The sequence below is a fragment of the Hibiscus syriacus genome, unplaced genomic scaffold, assembly GCF_006381635.1.
Source record: "Hibiscus syriacus cultivar Baekdansim isolate YM2019G1 unplaced genomic scaffold, ASM638163v2 tig00110865_pilon, whole genome shotgun sequence".
NCBI classification, from domain to species: domain Eukaryota; kingdom Viridiplantae; phylum Streptophyta; class Magnoliopsida; order Malvales; family Malvaceae; genus Hibiscus; species Hibiscus syriacus.
This window is the reverse complement of record NW_024062894.1, coordinates 691,831-704,461: the sequence shown is the minus strand read 5'-3', so window position 1 is coordinate 704,461 and position 12,631 is coordinate 691,831. Positions and strand designations below refer to the sequence as shown.

At 36.1% G+C, this 12,631-nt stretch overlaps 1 pseudogene; it reads left to right on the top strand.

Moving 5' to 3' along the window:
• The first annotated feature begins 5,125 nt into the window (after window positions 1-5,125).
• On the top strand, window positions 5,126-8,203 carry LOC120143963 (annotated as a pseudogene).
• The last annotated feature ends 4,428 nt before the right edge of the window (window positions 8,204-12,631 follow it).

The window sequence follows — 12,631 nt, the reverse complement described above, 5'->3', positions numbered from 1 at the left end:
ATCAACCATTACATTTCAATCAATTAAACAAGCACAAATAAGAATTATGTTCACATCAATTAAACAAATCAACTTTTACAAATCATCTTTTACAAATAAATTAAACAATCAAAAAATAAGCAATAATTCTTATTTCCTCATCTACTATTGAATCAACTTTTGCAGCCATACATCATTTTCACGCAGCTCACTTCTGAGATTAACCTGCAGAAACCAAACATTTGCTCAAACAACACTTTCTACACATCTAAAACCTACAAACAACAAATTATTGAATTCTAGGTACTTAACCAAACATTTTCAAACCAAAAGCCTATAAACTTACCAATTGTTTATGGATATTTTTATAACGCGGATGCAGGTAGGCAGCGTCTCGTATATATCGATCTAGCCATATAATGCCGAAACCACAAGCCTACTGCAGCTCTATCTCTATCTGTGGGAGGTAGATACTTTATACTTCTTGTGATCAAACGCTCCAACGCTAAGCATACGAGAGGACCACAATCCCCTCTGGCTCCTTCCGTTTGTTGTGGTGCGGTCTTGTCTCTGCTAACTGTAATATTGAGCTTCTTTGGCTTCTTGTTTCCAGAACGAGTCCAATAATTTAGCCAAATGAGAGCTCCATCCCTTAATAATATCTCTTAAATCAGTCAATGATATGTAATTTATCATGCTGTCATATACTATTGCCTTAAGGGATGGGAGCTGAAGCTCGATGAGAAGCCAATGTTTACGTTCCAAAATAGGGATAAACACCTGCAATCATAAGTAATAATTCATTCATTTGCGCACTTATTTATGAATACCTTTAAACTCAATCTAAAATAAATACTAACCTTATCGACCTCCCACCATGCAGGATAAAGTTTAGCTTGTCCATTGCCCAACGCAAATGATTCATCTCGTTGATTCTTCAAGTGAACGGTGTTAAAAGATGTCGGCATAATTGTATATCGTGTATTTCTTTTATTTTTCTTAAGTTTCCTAATTATTAGAAGACGTGACACCCACGCATCGATATGCTGTTTTACAAAAGAAAGACATATATTAGTGACTTACATAAATTTAAAAAAAATAATCAAATTGAAATATAAGAAAAATATAAGACTTACCCCTCCATCGAAATAGCCATTGTCTTCGACCCCTAATAATACGCCCCACCAAGACCGATCAAGCAACAAATATATATCATCGTTGAGCTTGCATATGTCAGTGAAACACCTCTGGCTCCACTCATGTAGATAAAAATCAACTGCGGTCTTAGCCCAAAGGGTGTTATCCAGAATTGTGTCCGGTAGTTGTCTCCTCTCCACTTCAGATACCGGAATGGTACTGGCCGGTAACTCATACGAGAGCCAACTCTCATCCCTCATGTCCGGCACGTCAGAGGGTTTCTCAAGAATCTTACATATGACGCCATGTGAATCGGGCTCTTGAATGGTGGGAGGGACCTCTTCAACGATGACAGTGGCCTCTTGAACGGTGGAAGGGGACTCTCGAGGAATGATAGGGGCCTCTTCAACGATAAGAGTGGACTCTTGAGGGATGACAGGCGAGTCGGGCTTCTTCTTGTGGTGTCTTCGCACTATTGGGGTGTACGAAGACTTAATAGCACGTGCACGCCGTCTGATGCGTGAACTCCGTCGTGCAAGAAAAACCCGACGTAAAGCATCCATCTTATCGGGCCGCTAAATAATTAAATACAAAAATCAGTAAATAAACGGACATGATATTTAAACAGTGAAAACAAAGACAAATATGTTTCAAACTTGCATTGTATTCACCCAAGTCATTATTCTATCATAGTTCACAAAATGCATCAGATAACAAAGACAAATATGTTTCAAACTTGCAACACTGTCAAATTAGTATTTGTCTTTATCTATTGGTTGAAGTAATGCAATTCATTCAAGTTTCAATTTGCAGAAGAAGAATAGTTTCTGGAACTTAAAATCGCAACGTGAATACACAGTTTAGCAGAATTGGTAGCAACCGAACAAATTTACTTTCAACCAAAAGATAAAACAAAGACAAATACTAACTTCACAGTGTTAAAGAATACACAGTTTAGTAGAATTGGCAGCAACCAAACAAATTTACTTTCAACCAAAAGACAAAACAAAAGACAAATACTAACTTCACAGTGTTAAAGAATAAACAGTTTAGCAGTATTGGCAGCAACCGAATAAATTTACTAAGCAATCTAAGTGAAATGGTTAATCTAAGTGAAATTACGAGTAAATTTATCATCAAGTTAAATATGAAAAATCTTAAACTTACCTCGTTGCGTAGAGTATGAACCTCATTCTGCAACGATACTACCATCTCACGTAGAGCGGCAACCTCACCACGTAAAGTAGACACCTCCACACACCATGCACAATCGTTATCGCGTAGAGTACCGATCTCCTCACGCAAGGCATTGACCTCATCACGTAACTCCCTTGACTCATCCCGTGGAGGTGGAGGTGGAGAACAGGGAGATAGAAGTCGTGGCATCTTTGCCGGCCGCCTATCATGAGGTGATGTTGGAGAAGAGGCTCGATGATGTGACGGGATAGGTGATGGCTCTCATTGTAGAGGTGTATAGTCGGGTCGATCAGGTGAAGGCTCTGGGTGAGGTGATGGCTCTCGAAGTGGAGGAAGTGGAGGCTGCTCATCATTCGTGCCATCAAAAAAACGCTGACTAGCTTGCCACCAATCAGTGGCAAGCTCAGCCTCTGTGGGTGTCAGTCTCTGTAATGGAGTGTTGGCCTCCTAAAAATATAAAAACTCAAACAAAGTTAAACGTCTACTATTAATAACTTGTTTATATATGATAGTATTTGTGTTAACTTACATTATTTATTATCGCATATGGTATTAAGTCTTCCCAATCCAACAGACGTTTCCTCTTCCAGGAAATAGCCCTAGGAATATCATTTGAAGTTTTTAATGCATATGCCCGCATGCTGGGGAAAGCCTCGAATATCCAAATCTACAAACAATATAATAACAAACATTAGTAATTGTTAAATAATTAATCATAATTTTGAAAACATTATATAGAAATTCTTACCTTAAAGGCCCAAACAAAGCCTGACAAAGTGTATTTCGACCCATTGCCACGCAAACTTTTGCGGTCATCAAAGGTAGACGACAACTTAGTCTAGGTAGCTTTCCATATATACGAACCCCACGGAAACAGATTCCATGCATTTAGGTCCTCTACCAATAATATTAGCTCCTGAGGAATAGGTTGTCTGGCCTCTCTGTCTAAAAAGCCGGCATACAAAAGTACTAGAAGGCATACTCGGACAACATCGACGTCATTCATCCGAGTAAAACCATCTTTCTTATTAAACAATTTCTTCAGGTCATCGACGTGTAAGTTCGACTTCTCTATTGACTCATCAGGAAAAACCCGGGATAACCATGATGGGCGGGTGATATGACGAGTGTACCGGCCTACATCATCGTGTCCGAATCGTAGACCAGTGATTAAGCAGAACTCCTTCCGCCCAAAACAAGTATACGCCAGTGGAAAATGAAACCATATCTCTTACTCACCACGTTGTATACTGTCGGGTAGATCGCTAGTCATGGTATGAAGCCACAAATGGGTCAAATTAGCATCTCCACCCGGATGCTGTACTCTCAGTCATGGCCCGAAGCAGGTTTCCTCAAACAATTTTCTTTGTGCAGGTAAAAGCTTCGAAGCAATTATAGTGGCTAGGCTAACTTTATTCCTTAATGTCAATGAAACCGAAAAAAATTTCTACAAAAACAATAAACATACCAAGTTAGATATACCAAAAACTACACTGTGAAGATATACCAAAAATAATAAACAAAAAGAGTAGTAGTTTATTCTTGAAACTAAAATTTGCAACATTGTTTTGTCTTTTGGTTGAAATGAAAATCGCAACGAGAGAATGACTATCGCAACGCGGAAATGACTATCGCAACGAGAGAATCGCAACGCGAAATGAAAATCGCAATGCGATTTTGGTTTCGCGTTGCGATTATCTCGTTGCGATTTTCATTTCGCGTTGCGATTCTCTCGTTGCGATTTTCATTTCTCTCGTTGCGATAGTCATTTTCGTATTGCGATTTTCATTTTCATGTTGCGATTTTAAGTTTAGAAACTATTCTTCTTCTGCAAATTAAAACTTTAATGGATTGCATTACTTCAACCAAAAGACAAAACAAAGATAAATACTAACTTCACAGGGTTAAAGACTAAACAGTTTAGCAGTATTGGCAGCAATCGAATGAATTTAATAAGAAATCTAAGTGAAATGGTTAATCTATTATTGAAATTACCAGTAAACTTATCATCAATTTCAATATGAAAAACCTAAAATGATGCAAAAATTTCAAAATAAAAATAATTAAAAAAACTAACCCTCGGAGGTTGATTTTTCATTTCTGAATGATTGTGAGGGATTTCTGACCGTGAATGGTTGTGAGGGATTTCGCCGGAGATGGGGACGGAAATCTTTGGAGATGGGGACGGATTTCGCCGTAGAGAGTGAGAGATGGAGATGGGACTGAGTTGTGATTTTAGGTTTTAGGTTATGAGTTGCGATTACGGGATATACTGTGGGCGGTTCAGTGTTCCGAATGAATTTAAAAATCACGTTGCGATTTACGGATACGCGTTGCGATTTTACGGATACGCGTTGCGATTTTACGTATTGTCGTTGCGATTTATATATTCTCATTGCGATTTACAGATACGCGTTGCGATTTACGTATTCTCGTTGCGATTTACGGATACGCGTTGCGATTTTACGTATTGTCATTGCGATTTACGGATACGCGTTGCGATTTTACGGATACTCGTTGCGATAGTCAGAATCGCGTTGCTATTTATATGTTCGCGTTGTGATTTTCATATTCGCGTTGCGATTCTGAAAAATCACAATGCGAATTTGTACTATCGCATTACGATTCTGGAGATCGCATTGCGATTTTTATTTCTCATTGCGATTTTTATTTCTCATTGCGATTTTATTGGTCATTTTGACAAATCAAAAAATTTTAGTTAAAATCGTATATTATAAGGCATTTTTTATTATTTAGTCATTTAAAAATTTTCCCATCTTTTATACTTCACCCGCTCATAACACGCGTCAACAAGAAAAAACGAAAAGGGTTTTCTTGCATTTTCTCAGGAATCAAACACCAGCTTTCATCTTTCCACCACCCTGATAAAACAAAGTGTGCCTCTTTGAACTCGGACTGTCTTCTTCATTAAATATTTCCGACCCCATTTTTTTAATTATATGATTCTTTGTCTGTTTATACTGGCTTAAGATCGGAAAATCATGGCCGTTAATTCGGGAGACCGGGAAGAAATAATCTTGAAAATCGAGGACAGAAGCAATGACGGTAGTACTCCTGCTTCCGGCGGAGCATCACCGCCGCCGGAGGTAAGATTTGGAGGGAGTCAACCTATGATTTCTGGAACGACGATGAGAAAATCGAAAGCAGCTGGAAGAAAGCAAATGGGAACATGAACGGTACTGGCAGCAGTGGTAATAATAGTAACATGTAAAGCGAAGACTTCGATTTTATGCAAAGCAAGCAAGCAGCAATGGAAGTTCCGCCGTCGAAGTTGATCGGTCAGTGTCTGCAAAAACAAAAAGCTTCAGGTGAGTTCTCATTAGATATGGATTTGGAAATGGATGAACTTAATGAGCCACCCCATCTCGGCGGTGTACTGCCTGCAGTGGCCGAATCACCGTCGCAATCGGCGGCTGCTCTTCAAAAGGTGTCTTTTGAAAACCATCCCGTAAGAAGAAGACAAAGTCCAGGTTAATGGACCCTCCTACGCCGGAAAAAGGGGAGCCAAAGTCATCCAAATCCGGTCCAGGGAAGTCAAGGCAGATAAACAGATCTGGGCTTCTTGGGAAAAGCATGGAGGAAGATGATGATGATCCATTGCTTGAAGAAGATTTTCCTGATGAGTTTAAGAAAGATAAGTTTAGTGTTCTGGTTTTGCTTGAATGGTTAAGTTTGATTTTGATTATCGCTGCACTAGTTTGTAGTCTTACAATTCCTTATTTAAAGGAGAAAACTCTATGGAAGCTCATGTTATGGAAATGGGAAGTGATGGTTTTGGTATTAATATGTGGTAGATTGGTTTCAAGTTGGATAATAAAGATAATTGTGTTTTTTTATAGAGAGGAACTTTCTTTTGAGGAAAAGGGTGATGTATTTTGTTTATGGAGTGAGGAAACCAGTTCGAAATTGCTTGTGGTTAGGGTTGGTTTTGATTCCTTGGCATTTCTTGTTTGACAAGAAGCTTCAAAGGGAAACTAGCAGTTCGGTCCTTAGATATGTGACCAAAGGTTTGGTTTGTCTTTTGATTGGTGTAATGGTGTGGCTAGTGAAGACCCTTTTGGTTAAGGTATTAGCATCATCTTTTCATGTGAGTACTTACTTCAATCGAATCCAGGATTCTTTGTTCATACAGTACGCAATTGAGACGCTTTCAGGTCCTCCTTTAGTTGAGATTCAAAGGGCAGAGGAGGAGGAAGAAAGAATAGCGAATGAGATTATGAACCTACAGAAAGCCGGTGCCACAATTCCTCCTGGGCTCAAGACGTCCACCGTTTCATCACCCCATTACGGGAAACCAATAGGGAGCGGGCGAATCCAGAAAACTCCTCGAGGAAAAAGCCCTATGCTGTCACCGCTTTCTGCCTGGACGGGAGATAAGGATGATCAGGGAATTTCTATTGACCACTTGCACAAACTGAATCATAAAAATGCATCTGCTTGGAATATGAAAAGATTGATGAATATAATCCACCACGGAGCTCTTTCCACTTTAGATGAGCAGATCCAGCATTCATCTTATGAAGACGAGCCTGCGGGACAAATTAGAAATGAATACGAGGCAAAAGCTGCAGCAAGGAAAATCTTCCAGAATGTTGCTAAGCCGGGATCACGGTATTTCCATGAGCCCCACTAGTTATGCAATATCTTATTCATGCAGCTTTGCCTTAAACTTCTTTCAGCCAGTTTTAAACTTCATATAGATTTTATCTTAAAACTTTGACTGATGACTTGCAGGTTATATGATATTAAGTACTGTTTTGGCTTGAGTCCTTATGAACACATGCACTAATGAGGTTTTTTTTTTCATCAGTGTAATGCTAATAATTGTCTTCTTAGGTTCATATACTTGGAGGACATCGAACGCTTTCTGCAAGAAGACGAGGCTTTGAAGACAATGAGTCTCTTTGAAGGAGCATCTGAAAGCAAGAGAATTACCAAGAAAGCCCTCAAGAATTGGGTGGTAAGAATAGGGAATCCATGCTTTGTTGTATTATTTACTCCCTTATTGTATATATATATATATATAAACATGCCTACCTACCTAGATGCATGCATAAGATATTGCATGTTTATCTACCTAGATAGATAGATGGATAGATAGATAGATATGCATGTTTTTATAAATCAAACATCAATTAAGACATTCAATTAGCTCCAAACCTTCCCTATTGGATGCTTTTCAAAATGATCTAAAGTAGTCCTCATTAAATAGGTAATCAGATGTTAGATATGCACATATTTGTCCCCTTAAATCCAGTGAATAACAGTAGATGTGCCATAAAACTTAGTATGATATAGGTAACAAAATTATATGATCTTCATAAACTTATATGGCCTAGTTGAGTAAATCATCTATCTTTCGGTATTCCGGTGTGCCTATCATGACACGAATGAGCACGAGGGAAATGTATGTTTGTACTAGGTGTGATAGTTCATCTTAGTATGCTTGCTTGAATGCGTCTATGAACTGTATTAACATTATTAATATTCGAATATCTCCTGCTGCAGTTACATCGAGCTTAAGAGTGACCACTGGTATCAAGATACGATGATTGTATTCAAGGAACTCGAAGTGTTGAATCGAGTAAGGATAGCGATATGGGTGACGCATAGAATGAACCACCAAGACATGGGAGAGAGGTTTACAAGAAGGGCTCTTTTGTTGGAAGAGCTGGTTAAGATCTTCAACGACTTGGATATTAAATACCGCTTGTACCCAATCGACATCAACGTCTGTGGCATGCCTCCTGTGGCATTGGACCGCCTTCCTCCGGCTTGGACCGGACCTGCCAGCTGAACAAGGAAACAACCAAAGTTAGGACACCACATTTTACTGCTGACATTGTTTTCCTGGATATGGTTAGTTTACAGCTGAATATTTTCTATTAGATTATTAGATACTGAAATACTTATATAAATTGGAAGTTTTTGGTAGATTGAACAAAGTCTGATTTTCAAGATGATTAAAAATGCTCGTTTTCGATTCTTCGACTAAATGGTCGATATTGAACCGGGTTCGCTCATGTTCTGGAATTGCTGAAAGGCATATAAATTTAAAATTTATAGTTTACTCGGAATATGAATATTTGTATTCTAATTTATTTTCTCATAAGGGTAAACTATATACCATTGATCACTTAATTATTTAATCATTTTACTTTTATAAAAAATCTTTTAATTTTGTCAATCAGACAACTTAACTATTTAATCGTATTCAATCAAATCAGTAGTCGTTAACATTTAACGGATATTGTGATGTGGTAGTTAAAGCATTTGGTATAATTACACATCTAGTCACTGATATTTATATATTATATTAATTTGGTCTTAATTTTAATAAATTAAAATAAATATAATCATCGAATCAAATGAAACCATGTGTCATCATCTAATTAGATAATTAATTATATTTTAATTTATTTTTAATTTAATATACTTTTTACCAATAATAGGATGACATATGTCACCCTATGAAAGAAATTCAAACGCACAACAATTGCATGAAATAGGGTTCATACTGGGCCTTATGAGATGATGGTGTCATTGTTTAACCGCTGGGCCAACTTATATTTTTGGTCAGAGGTATAACTTATATTTTTGGTCAGAGGCATACAATATATGATATATATTATGTATCATTGTGTAAATTTGTAATATTTTAATTTAAATACAAATACTAAATTATATTCACTTATTAACATTAAAAAATATATATTATTTTTATCTTAACTTATTAAATATATATTTTTTATTTTATTAAAAAATATAGTTTAATCTTATTTTAACTTAAAAAATATATCTTATTCTTATTTAATCTTTTTTGAAAGTTAACGGGCTCTTTAAAAATCCCTCTTACCCAACACCAAAGTGTTGATCCTACGAGGGGAAAAGAGTGCCCAAGCTATATTGAATTAAATAAATTGTACATCGCTCAATACCTCCGAAGCAATAATCTCGGGACAAACCGAGTAAAAAATAACAAAGACAAAGAATAAAGAACCCATTTAGCTAAACAATCAGCTACCACATTACAAGAACGTTGAACTAAAGAAATATCCTCATTGTCGCGAAGTAACTTATTAACCAAGACATCACAATCAGATTCAAAATGAACATTAACCCAACCTCGTTCTACGATCAAATTCAACGCAGCGATGAACGCGTGAACCTTTGCCAAAGTAGGATCAGACACCACACTTGTAGTCTGCGCAAGTCTGCCCAACACATGGCTCTTGTGGTCTCGAGCAACGACTCCCACCGTAATAATGCCTCGACTCAAATCATATGAGCCATCTAAATTAACTTTCACAACACCATTAACAGGAGATTGCCAATGAAAACCCAAAGCTCAGTGACCAACTCAGCAAGATTAGTAACCCCAACAGAACTCAGGACTTGAGACCAATGAAAATCACAATGAAGTTGGGCATTTGTGACAAGAAGCCAAGCCAGTTGTAAATTACCCTCATGAATGAATGAATTACGACCATTCCACAAGTTCCAAAGAAGCATAACAAAGCCAACAAACTGCTCATCACCAAGAACTAGGAAGTACTTCTCGAACCAAAGAAGGGGATCATCGCTGCTACTAAGGAAAACTCGAGCAGAGTAGCCAACCAAACAAAGAGCTTCCTGAGACCTTGGACATGAGCAAACAACGTGAATAACTGACTCCTCATTGACCTCACACGTAGAACAAATACCATCAGATAATCCTGCAGCCTTCAAGCAGTAGCACTTACGAATAGGTAAAGCATCACGAGCTACACGCCATGAAAAAATCTTAATATTCGGAATGGCCCGTAATTTAGCAATTATTTTCCCCGCCTTTGAAGGAGGATCTTGTATATGAGACAAACGATTAAACCACATATAACTAGACCTAACAAAATAAATGACCGAATCATGTTTCCCCTACAAAATGCCCCACTACAAGGAGCAATTATGGTAGTAAGGATACGATATGCATCAACGTGAGTAAACACTCTTCTCTTTAAGTCTTCATCCCATCTAGGCACGTCGGGAATAATGAATTCATGACAGCGAATAGGGTTCACAGTATTATCCACATATCGCCCTGTAAGAGGCAACTTGGTAAAGCCACCCCAATTATCATAATGTATATGTGCATGGCTATGCATGCCAATCCGTTAATAAAGACAATCTTTCATAGGTCTGTAAATGAACCAAACACACACAATCAGAGGTATGTTCATGTTCGTTCATTTAATAAATAAACGAAAATAAATGAACACGAACATAAACGAACAAATTTTTTTTGTTCATGTTCGTTCATTAAGAAATATAGCTTGTTCATGTTCGTTCATTTAAATAATAAACGAACATAATCAAACACGAACGAACGAACATAAACGAACAACACAAACAAAAAAAAAAACTTATTCGAACACAACAAACGAATGTAAAAAAAAGTAAACAACAATAATAAAAACTTAAAATTCATTAATATAACCTGTAACTTTAGAATTAATTTATTCGAATATGACAAAAACATACATAAATCATAAATAAGTTATATGAACATAATAAAGTCTTAAAATTAATTTGTTCAACAAAACAATCTTCTTGAAATCCAAACAACTTCAATAATCTTCGTAACATATTCAACTTACCATCTGTTCGAACATAAATGAACATAAATGAACGAACATAAATGAACATATATGAACGAACATAAACGAACATATAATCGAACGATCACAAACGTAAATGAACGAACGAGCCCTTTGTTCACGTTCGTTCATTTAATTAAACGAACACAAAATCTTGTTCATGTTCGTTCATTTAATAAATAAACGAACTTCCCGCCGCACGATTCATGAAATGTTCGCTGAACGTTCAGTTCATTCACAGGCCTAATCTTTCATAACCATTAAGGTGTGATGAATTCCTGTCCACACAAAGGAATAATTGTTCCCTAATTTGGCATGCAAAATATCCATGTATTTGGCTTGTAAAACCTTTGAAAACAGACTATGAGGTTCTTTAATCAGTCTCCACACTTATTTTTCAAGCAAGGCCAACTTAAAATTTCTCATGTCACGAAATCCCATGCCTCCAATGTTCTTTGGCATACACATATAATTTTAAAGCTAAAATAAGATTAAAATATATATTTTAAAGTTAAAATAAGAATAATTTTTTAAAATTAAAATAGTTAAAGGAACTCATCTTGACAAATTCTTATAATAACTTTTTATTTTAAAAATTCATTATAATTTTTTAATATTTTTTAAAAAAATGTGTTTATTATAATTAGTAAGTTGATCCTTACAAGCACCAACTCATACATTACATTACATTATAAGCATTACAAGTATTAACTCCTACATTACAATAAGATTACAAGCATGAACTCCTACATTACATTATAATATATATATAAAGGAACTCATCACACCCACATGATGCGTTTTATGAGGATTAGAATGACCGTTTGGGATTTTTTTTTTAAATTGAAATAGTTAAAGGAACTCATCTCTTGGAGGTGATGAGTTCCTCAAATAATTTTTTATAAAATGTCTTAATATTTTTTTAAAAAAATGTGTTTATTTAAGTAGTAAGTTGATCCTTACAAGCATTACTCCTACATTACATTATATTACAAGCATTGCAAGCATTAACTCTTACATTGTAATAATATTACAAGCATTACAAATGTAAACTGCTACATTAACTTTCAAGTATTAACTCCTACATTATATTATATTACAAGCATTAACTTATCACCCTCACATCTTAATCTTCATAGTTAGTTTTATTTCTTGAAGTTCAACTTCTATATTATTAAATGTGTCTCTTGATTTAGTATTTGAAGTGGAAGGAGTTGTGACTTGCTTATGATACTCTACAAATAGGTCAACATTGGTCACTGAATTGGTAATGTGTGTCAATCATTGTTCGAACTATGGAATTGTTGTTCAAATAGCCCATTGATGAATGTTATGGGACCAAAGATGGAGAAAACTTGAAGTGTAGTGAAGATAATGTTGAATTTTGATTACTTCCAATCTTAGTTTGAAATTTTCATCAACAAGTCGTAAAGTCGAATGTCTCCGTTGAATGAGATGGTGAAAGATTTTCTCTCATAATGAATTGTTACTGAAATTGTTGCCATGACAAAGCTAAAAGTTGGAACTTGAATAATATAATATTTTGGTGAATATGTGATTTGAGATGTTATGTATCACTCATATAGGTATGACTATATATAGGCATAATGAGTATAAAATCGTAATTACCAAATGACGAGTCACTTAATAATTGCTTATAATCA